Below are 10,022 nucleotides of genomic sequence, written 5' to 3' on the forward strand. Positions count from 1 at the left end.
CCAAAACTTCTGTACAAATTTTTTTCCTCATTGCCAGTTAAATACAGAGTTTTACTTTCATAGCTTAACAATGAAGACTCATACACTGAAGCCAATATATATACCTAGCATTTCAGTCTAAGCTTGTCCACGTACATAGCTGAAGTCAATTACAAGGTTTGGCCTAGAAATGCTAGGGGAACTTCTTTGTAAAGTAGTTTTTACAGGTATTAAACTTCATCTTGCACACCGAAGTCATCATACATAAAGGGTCAAGTCAGAGCTTTTATATTTGAATTTATTCTTCATTTAACTTTTTAAAGCACTACTATAGTTGAATATTAAACAAAACAAGAGCAAGTAGTGAGCATATTATGATTATAGTCCTTCACTCATTTACTACTGCACATAAAATGCCACCAGTGAGTGCTATTCACTGGCCCATTAAGAGGTCTGACACTGAACACCACCTCTGGGATGATGTTCATCATCCTCATATGCTTCTCCATTGTAATGGCGCCATCTTTCCTGATTTGGATCAAAGTCCACCAGTTCTACTCTATCCATCTCATCAGTCTCTTCCACTTCCTTCCTCTCAGGTAGGAGTTTTTCCAGCAAAGACAGTTTATCAGGAGAGAGAAAGTCATTCTCAGGAAAGTTTACCTTGAATTCAATGATTAGGCGTCCCTTTTCATATGGTCTTCGATAAATTGGCATGCCTTCATTTATTACACACTTGATATCTCCATGCTTGACAATCTAACCTGGATGAGAGGTGATGACTATGGTTCAGTTGTCAAGAGTAGATATTGGCTTCTGGAAGCCACACAGTGCTTCAACCAGCTGTATGCTGTACCCTTTCATACACATGAAAGGGTCTTCTCCTCATCTAGTAAAAATAGCAAGGTCCTTCAGATCTAACACAATGATAATATCTTCTGGCTCCAGTCCTGATTCTTGGTTTCCTTCACCATGGAATGTTATCTTCTGGCCATATTTCATGCCTTTGTCAATATGAACTTCTAGAATCTTCTTCTCTCGTACTATCTTCCTTCCCTTGCAGCTTTTACATCTATCTTTAGGACTGATCTGCTCCCCATGGCCCTGGAACTCCACGCACACAGACTGAATTTGCTGAACCTTTCCAGGTCCTATCTGATGAATTCTTATTTGCATTGCAGTACCTCAGCAATTGAGACAGTACTCTACTGCTCCTTTCTTACCTCCTCTATCTTCTCATTTGTCACAAATCACATTCTTTTGCAGAGCTAGTTTTCTTTTTACACCATTATATAAGTTTTCTAGTGTTACTGAGAGCTGATGTACAACATTTTTACCTCTCCTTTCTCTCTGCATCCTTCCTCCTCCTCCAAAAACACATATCAAAGATGTCCATGGGGGAGCCAAAACCGCCACCTGCTCCATCCTCTTTAATTGTCTGTTCTCCCCCTTTGTCATATAATTCCCTTTTCTTTGCATCAGAGAGAACTTCATATGCTTGAGAAATCTGTTTAAACTTCTCTCCTTCATTTGGATTCTTATCAGGATGGTACTTCAAGGCCAGTTTCCTATAAGCCTTTTTCAATTCTTCCTTAGTAGCATTGGGTTTGATCCCCAAAACATCACAGTAAGTGGTTTCTTTCACCATCTTCTGCCGGTGAGTGGGCTGAGGCTGGTGTGTGAGGGAGTGGTAAGGAGCTCAGAGCTGTGTGCAGCTCGGCAGCTACCATAACTCTGCCTCTCACCGAGCATTCTGGAAAGTTCCCAGATATATGTGTGTGTGTGTGTGTGTGTGTGTGTGTGTGTGTGTGTATATATATATTTTTTTTTTTTGACAGAGTCTTCCTCTGTCGCCCAGGCTGGAGTGCAGTGGAACAATCACAGCTCACTGCAGCCTCAACCTCCCGGGCTCAAGAGATCCTGCCACCTCAGCCCCACAAGTAGCTGGGATTACAGGCGCAGGCCACTACGCCTGGCTACTTTTTAATGTTTTTTTGAGACGAGGTCTCCCTATATTGCTCAGGCTGGTCTCAAACTTCTGAGCTCAAGTGATCCACCAGCCTCGGCCTCCCAAAGTGTTGGGATTACAGGCATGAGCCACTGTGCAAGGGCGGACATGTAGATTTTTGAGTGACCGCCCATTATGCCACTCATTCTTAGTTACTCAGGGGGCATAAGACCATTGGTAGCAATCCTTCCCTCTTGCAGACAGTGGAGAAACCTCCCCTGACTACTACTTCTCCTCCCCGATGGCCTTTGGGGAACTCCTTTCCTGATGTGAGTCTCCAGTTTGGGTAATCAGTCACTGTCACTCATTTGGTTCCATCCAGTTCCAATGAATTGGAGTGTACATGGGGGAAGTTCCTCCAGTTCTGGGGGAGTGGGGGCAGGAAAAGAGGTCCTAACTAAAGACTAGCCTCAGAGTGGGATATCTATGAGACAGCTAATAGTATTCCACACTACCAATATTGACATTCTCTTAGCATTCCTTCATTGGATTATTATGCTAATAGAATCTCTGTCCCTTTGCCTACCTCGATTTATAGTAACAAACCCCCTTCTTATTGTGATAGTTTGAATTTTTGCCAGGTCCTGGTTGAGGAAATTCTGAGAAAAGAGATATATTTCTCTCTTCAAATTAGTGGAAGTGTGATGTGCTCTGCATGGTGATGGTTGGGACACTCCTTGTTTCTCAGGGTTCTTTTTGTCCTAATACTTTGCATTCCTTTGTTTGACATGTATTTCTTTTTTCCTGACCTCTTCACATCTCAACTTAGATGACTAATAGGCATCTCAAACTTAACAGATTCCACACAAAATTCATGATGTTCCCAGTCCCCTATCCTGTGCCTCTCCCATTCTTTCCCATCTCAATAGCTGTCATCCTGATTCACTTTGTTGCTCAGGCCAAAACACTTGGAATCATCCTTGACCCTCTCTCGTACTCCATGTCCAATCCACCAGCATAGTCTGTTAGCTTTAATTGGCTTTATCTTTAGAATATATACTGAATCCGCATACTTTTCACTGCCTCCATTGCTCCCATCTTAGTTGACACCACCATCATCTCTCACATAAACTAATGCAGTAGTTTCTCAGCAGGGCGCAGTGGCTCATGCCTGCAATCCCAGCACTTTGGGAGGCCGAGGTGGGAGGATTGCTTGAGGCCAGGAATTTGAGAACAGCCAGGCCAACATGGCAAAACCCTGTCTCTACTAAAAATACAAAAATTACCTGGGCATGGTAGCATGCTCCTGTGATCCCAGCTACTTGGGAGGCTGAGGCACAAGAATCGCTTGAACCTGGGAGGCAGAGGTTGCAGTGAACTGAGACCGTGCCACTGCACTCCAGCATGGGTGACAGAGTAAGACTCTGTTAAAAAAAAAAAAAAAAAAAAAAAAAAAAAACAATAACAAACAACACCACCAAAAAATACCTAATGTAGTAGTCTCCTCTGTGGTATTCCTGCTTCCACTCATTCCCTATGGTCCATTCTCTACACAGAAGCCAGAGGGAGGCTTTTAAAAGGTAAAGCTGGTCCTGCCAACCCCCAGATCAAACATTCTAATGGCTTTCCATCACAGTTAGAAAAAAATACAAAGTTCTGAGCCCAACCTTCAAGGCCTTCCACAATTTGGCCCTTGGCTACCTCTCTGGCCTAGTATCCCACCATTCTTCCTTTGCTCACCTCATTTTACTGGCATTTCTTGCTTTTTCAGACATGTCAAGCAGTTCCAGGCCTTTGCACTCTCTGTCGCTTTCGCCTATAATGTTTTCTCCTCAAATACACACATGACTCACATCCTCACTTCATTCAGATCTGTGCCCTCTGCAGAAGGCCTTCCTAGACCATACTGCCTAAAACAGCAACCCCACCCCATTACTTTTTATCTTAGTTACCTGCTCTATTTTTTTTATAACAGTCATGAGATTATACTATACATGTAATTATTTGTTTGCAATCTATTTCAAGCTTCGTATAGACAAAAATGTTGCCTATTTTATTCATTTCTATATTCTCAGCTCCTAGAACAGTGTTTGGCACATCATAAGAACTCAACAAATATTTGTTAAATGAACAAATGATATATGAATAGGGCCCAACATGGAAGCCTAAATTGTACTCTCCCAAAGATTCATATTCATCTTGTGTGTATGTGGATGGAGGGTCTAGGAGGCAGGTCCACTAGGGAATTATTTGTTTAGGAGCCTAAGGGGCCTCTCAGGAAAGACACATCCTAATGGAAGAAAGAATAGACATATAAGGGGGGTCTTCCTAAACCTCAGGATTGAAGGAGAGAGAAAATTTCCCATACAGCTCTCATGTTGTAATTAATCAGGACATTTAAAAATAATTAATAACAGAAACTGAATCCAACCCAGCTTATGAAAAAAAAAGGCACTATATTGGTACAAAAGGCTAGGAAGGAGAGTGGAACGCTCAAAGGAACCAAGCCTAGGGATTCAACATTGTCAGAACTGTGTCTGTATTTTATTTCTGCTTGCCTCTGCATCTCTTTTTCCATTTGTCTCACTCTCTTGATGTAGACTGGTCTTCTCCATATTGCAGGGAACACAGCTGCCATCAGTCACAGCTTAGCAAAGAGAATTTCTATCTCCCAGAGTCCATTCATCTATCCCAGGGAACAATTCTGATAGGCCTTCCTTGGTAATGTGCCTATAATTTGGTCCAATCACTGTTGCTAGGAGAATGGGTACTCTGTGTTTGTCCAGGTCTGCTTCACATGCTTACCCTTCAGATCAGGAGTAGAGTCTATCATCAACTGAAGGGGAGAGAGAAAGCCTGCTGGGAAGACCAAAAACAAAGAAATAAAACAAAACAATACCTACCAGAGGACACTATCCTGCTTATCTTCTGATCCACTTCCCAGATCTCATACCTAAGTCCTAAATAGAGAGAGCTTTGTAAGAATAAGTACCAATTTAAAGGACTATTTCACTAAAATCTCTGTGGGGCGCTCAGTACACAAAGCCATATCAGAAACATTGGCTTTAGTAGTTTCGGTTGGGTGGGAGGCAGCTTGTGACAGCAACAGTGGCAGCAGCAGCCACCTCATTGAGTGGATGGCTTTGTTATAGGCATTAGAAGAGGATTATCACTCCCAGGGAGCTAGAGAAGGAACAGAGGAAATGCTGGAAGCCACTGGGGAGGCAAAAGGTTTCTGTTAATGAACCTTCGGGACAGACTTCTGAGAGACTTGCAGAAATAGTTGGATTGGAAGGCTTTGAAGAAGGGCCAATGCAGGCAGGGGCAGAAACAGAGAAATTACTTTGTGAGATTATGTTGTGTACTCGATTTTATTTTCAGCCTGTTTCCCAGCTCACAAGGACACCCACTATCCACAGAAATGCAAGGAACAGGGGTAGTAAATTACCCGGTGATGCCTGGTCCCCTAGAGGGCTAGCACTGTGTTGAAGTCACAGAAATCTATGAGACTCTGACTCTCTCGGGAAGATGGAAAACAGGGCAGAAAGCAGATTGGTACTGGTTCTAGGTTCCACTGATACATGCTGGCTGACTATGATGTGGCTGCACCTAGCTGTTCTGATTCAGGGGATATTTTTCCCACTCTGATTTTCTCTCCACCTATTTCCCTCTTCCTGGCTTGAAGCCCAGCCAGGGACCAACACTACTATTAGAATAGGTTTCTCCTGACACTGCCTTCTGCCTGGCTTGGACCTCTGCAGCCTTACTCTTGCCTATCTTTTCAGACTCCAGACCATGTCTGTGTCCTCCAGTTTAGCTTTATACCCTGGATTCAGAACTCGGTTTCCCCCTCATAACTCACTGTAACTAGCTCCCTGGTCATTCGTTCTAGCTTCCCTATTCACCTGCTGGCCCAGCCTGCCTGTGAGTCCTGGCACGTGTTGTTTGGCAGCCACCCATGACCTAGCATCGTCAGCGTTCTTCCACCTTACTCCTCTTATCACTTGAATTGCTTTCTCTACCCACCTTTAGAATATAAAGATGTTGCTCACGTTGATACATAATGTCTTCATATTTCAGCAGCTTGTCTGGCTGAAGGAACCTTCATAACCTCCTCTGACAATCCATTCCACTGTCTAATCACCATGATAGTCAAAGTTCTTCCTTCTGTCATACCATTTAGTAGAAGCCTGAGTGCTGCTGAACAATAATCATTCTAAATGTCACCCACCCGAGAGAGATGAGAACAATGATCCTCAGAGTATGCACTGCTTGGGATGTGCCCAGAATGTAGAAACACCTGTTTGGAATGGAACCAGTGATCCCCTGAACATATGTCACTGATAGGCCCAGGGATCTGTAAGAGTCACTCCCAGAGCTTATTGGAGTAAAGTGTGGAACCAGTGGGGTGACTTTGAGGCCCCTGGTTCTTGAGGAAGAAACTCTCAAACTGAAGGTAGAGAAAGGCACCCTCCAGTGGCTGGTGGAGGCAGTGAGATTGCCCAATTCATGCAGTTTGTAAATGCCCAGTCCAGCGCCAGGTAAAACAAATTCCCATCTATTCATTTTTCCTTCTCTCTATCTTGACTGTCACTGTCCCCCTGCCCAAATCCAGGACACCCAACTCTGCCTGCTTAGATTACTGCAATAACTCCTGATTTCTGTGACATCACTTTTGCTCCTATTTTCCCCATAGCAGTGAGGAAAGATCACAGCGCAATCTTTTAGAAATGTAAATTAGATCATGTCACTCTCCTGCCTAAAACCCTTCAAAAGCTCTTCATTCCACTTAGAATAAAATCCAAACTCCTTACCATGGCTTATAAGGTTCTACAGGATCTGGCCTCTGCCCACCTCTTAGACCTTTCCGGTCTACCTTGCTTTCTATGCTCCTGACACATTGAATTTATTTCATTCCCTCCTACATGCTGATCTCTTCCTTTTCTGGAGTGTCTTTCTTTGCACGTGTGGTTTCCTCTGCCTGGAATACCCTTTCCTAGGCTTTTCTCAAGGCTAGATCCTTCTCAGTTTTTAGTTCTCAGCTAAAATGTCACCTCCTTTAGAGAGGCTTTCCCTGCCCACACTTGCTAAAGAAATTCTCTCCAGTCTTCTTTAATTCCTTCTTTGGCACTAGTCACAATTACAATTGTTTGATATGTCTATTATTCATTCGATTTTGATCTTCTTTACAAGAAAGTAAGTTCCAAGACATCAATGTCATGCTATCCCCAGCCCTAGCACAATACTTGGCACATAATAGCCATTTAATAAATATATGCTGAACTAATGTTTTTAATAGTAAGTACTGAATATATACTTCTTGAGCAGATGGGTAAAAAGTAGAAGGGATCCCATAGACATAACAAAGAAAATAAAGGAATATTCTCAACAACTCTATGCCCACGAATTTGATAACTTAGGCGAAATGGACCAATTTCTTCAAAGACACATCTACATTTTTCCTTACACAGGGAAAAATAGGTAATCTGAATAGGTCTATATCTGTTAAAGAAATAGAATCAATAATTAATAACTTTCCAAAACAGAAAGCACTAGAACCCGATGGGTTCACTGGCAAATTCTACCAAACACTTTAGGATGAAATGATACCAATTCTCAACAATCTATTCTGGAAAATAGAAGCAGAAGAAACTTCCTAAGTCATTCTATAAGGCCAGCATTACTCTAATATTAAATCCATACAGAGACATTACAAGAAAGGAAAACTATAGACCAACATTTCTCATGAACATAGATGCAAAAATTCTCAATAAAATATTAGCATATCCAATCCAACAATGTATAAAAATAATAAGCTATGAACAAGTGGAATTTATTCCAGGTATACAAGCCTGGTTTAACATTCAAGAATCAATTAGTGTAATCCATCACGTCAACAAGCAAAAGAAGGAAAATTATATGATCATATTAATAAATGCAGAAAAAGGATTTGACAAAATCCAATGACCATTCACGATAAAGACTCCCAGAAAACTAGGAATAGAGGGGAAATTACTCAACTTGCTAAAGGACATCTACAAAAACAGGGAAGAAGTGAGGAAGGAGAGGGAGAGAGGACTGGAAGACTGGAGGGACAGAGGGAGAGAAGGAAGGAGGGAAGGAGGGAGGAAAGAAGGAAGAAGGGAGAGAGGGAGGGAGGGAAGAAAAAAGAAGGAAGGAAGGAAGGGAGGAGGGAAGGAAGGAAGAGAGGGAGGGAGGACAATTAATGAAGAAGTAGAAGTCATTTTACAGCTAACTTTGGTGGAGTAGATACATTCCATGAAAGTGTGGCATAAATGCATGTCTCTGGATTCGTAGACCCTTTTTATCCCAATGGAAAAGGCATGGCTAGCACATTCACACTGCAGTTTTAGTGACTGATACTATGAGTTCACCCCATCAGAGCTATTTATAATTACCTAGGGATTCTTGGAGTCATGTGTTAGGAAGAAATCAGACTTGTGTGAGAATTCCAGGCACTAGTGAGTGCTGGGGCCAGTGGGGAAAATTTCCCCCATTCTGTGTGTTCAATCTCATCTTCTGAGCCACAGGAAATTGAGGAACGATAGAAAAGGGAAATGGGGCTGGGCGCGGTGGCTCACGCCTGTAATTCCAGCACTTTGGGAGGCCAAGGCAGGCAGATCACGAGGTCAGGAGATCGAGACCATCCTGGCTAACACGGGGAAACCCCATCTCTACTAAAAATACAAAAAATTAGCCGGGCGTGGTGATGGCCGCCTGTAGTCCCAGCTACTCGGGAGGCTGAGGCAGGAGAATGGCGTGAACCCGGGAGGCAGAGCTTGCAGTGAGCCAAGATCGCACCACTGCACTCCAGCCTGGGCGACAAAGCTAGACTCAGTTTCAAAAACAAAAACAAACAAACAAACAAACAAACAAAGAAAAAGAAAAGGAAAGAGGAACATGGACAAGTTCCAATTCAAGAGTTTCTGGTTTTGTTCCTAATTGACATATCTCTGAAAGATGGCTTAGGAAGGAGATAAGCTGTGTAGGCCAGATAGGAGAGAATAAGACCTAGTTCTAGTCTCACAGCCCTCAGATAGTTGGCATTATTTTCAGCCAGAGTCATGGTTGTAGGCTGAGGCAATGGCAGAGGTTAGCTGGGGAAGTGTCCTTAGTTCCTCATTATTTCCATTGACTTTTCCCTCCCCACTCTTTAACATGTACAAGTGAAGTTTTAATGTTAAGCATAAACAAAAGCAGCTTTAGAAAACATCATGCTGAGTAAAAACCTTTGCTTGCTTTGCCAACACAGCCTCAAAGCAAAATCTCTACCTCCTCCCCCTTCAACCAAAGGGTTCCCCACAACCCAAACCCCATTTATATAGACATTATGAAGCTGCCACAGGCAGGAAAGAGCCAACTTCATTGACTCCAAGGGAAAAAGATGTCCCTAGAGTGACTTGTGAGAGTGGGAGAGGGAGGGTAGTGGTAATTGCCCTACTCCCTAGTGGACTTGGTGTGGTTCATTCTTGACTCAGCAGAAACTATAGTCTGAATTTCCTTCAATATTAAATTTTACACAGCAGGGACCTCTCCTGTGTTCCAAGATGTGCAGGATCTACTCAGAGCAACCTGTGAAAAGTGCTGGCAAGGTCTCAGTTCTTCCCAGAAAGCAAAGTGTGACTGAAACCAAGGTTCACTGTGTGCTGAGCTACTTGCAAGGTTGCAGACCCGGATTTGTTCCAATGCCGGTAGTGTGGAATCTGGAATCAATTTTTTAAATTATTTTTTAGTTTATTTATTATTTATTTATTTATTTTTGAGACAGAGTCTCGTTCTGTTGCCCAGGCTGGAGTGCAGTGACACGATCTTAGCTCACTGCAACCTCTACCTACCAGGTTCAAATGATTCTTGCGCCTCAGCCTCCCTAGTAGCTGGGATTACAGGCATGCATCATTATGCCCGGCTGATTTTTATATTTTTAGTGGAGACAGGATTTCACCATGTTGGTCTGGCTGGTCTCGAACTCCTGACGTCAGGTGATCCAGCCGCCTTGGTCTCCCAAAGTGCTGGGATTACAGGCATGAGCCACTGTGCCCAGCCAATATTTTTTTTTAAGTGTGATTAAAGGAGT

The 10,022-nt window shown here is 42.9% G+C and overlaps 1 pseudogene; it reads right to left on the minus strand.

The window, feature by feature from the left end:
• Window positions 1–377: 377 nt before the first annotated feature.
• Window positions 378–1,627, minus strand: LOC112616142 (annotated as a pseudogene).
• Window positions 1,628–10,022: the final 8,395 nt, after the last annotated feature.

Source organism: Theropithecus gelada, chromosome X (genome assembly GCF_003255815.1).
Source record: "Theropithecus gelada isolate Dixy chromosome X, Tgel_1.0, whole genome shotgun sequence".
Lineage (NCBI taxonomy): Eukaryota > Metazoa > Chordata > Mammalia > Primates > Cercopithecidae > Theropithecus > Theropithecus gelada.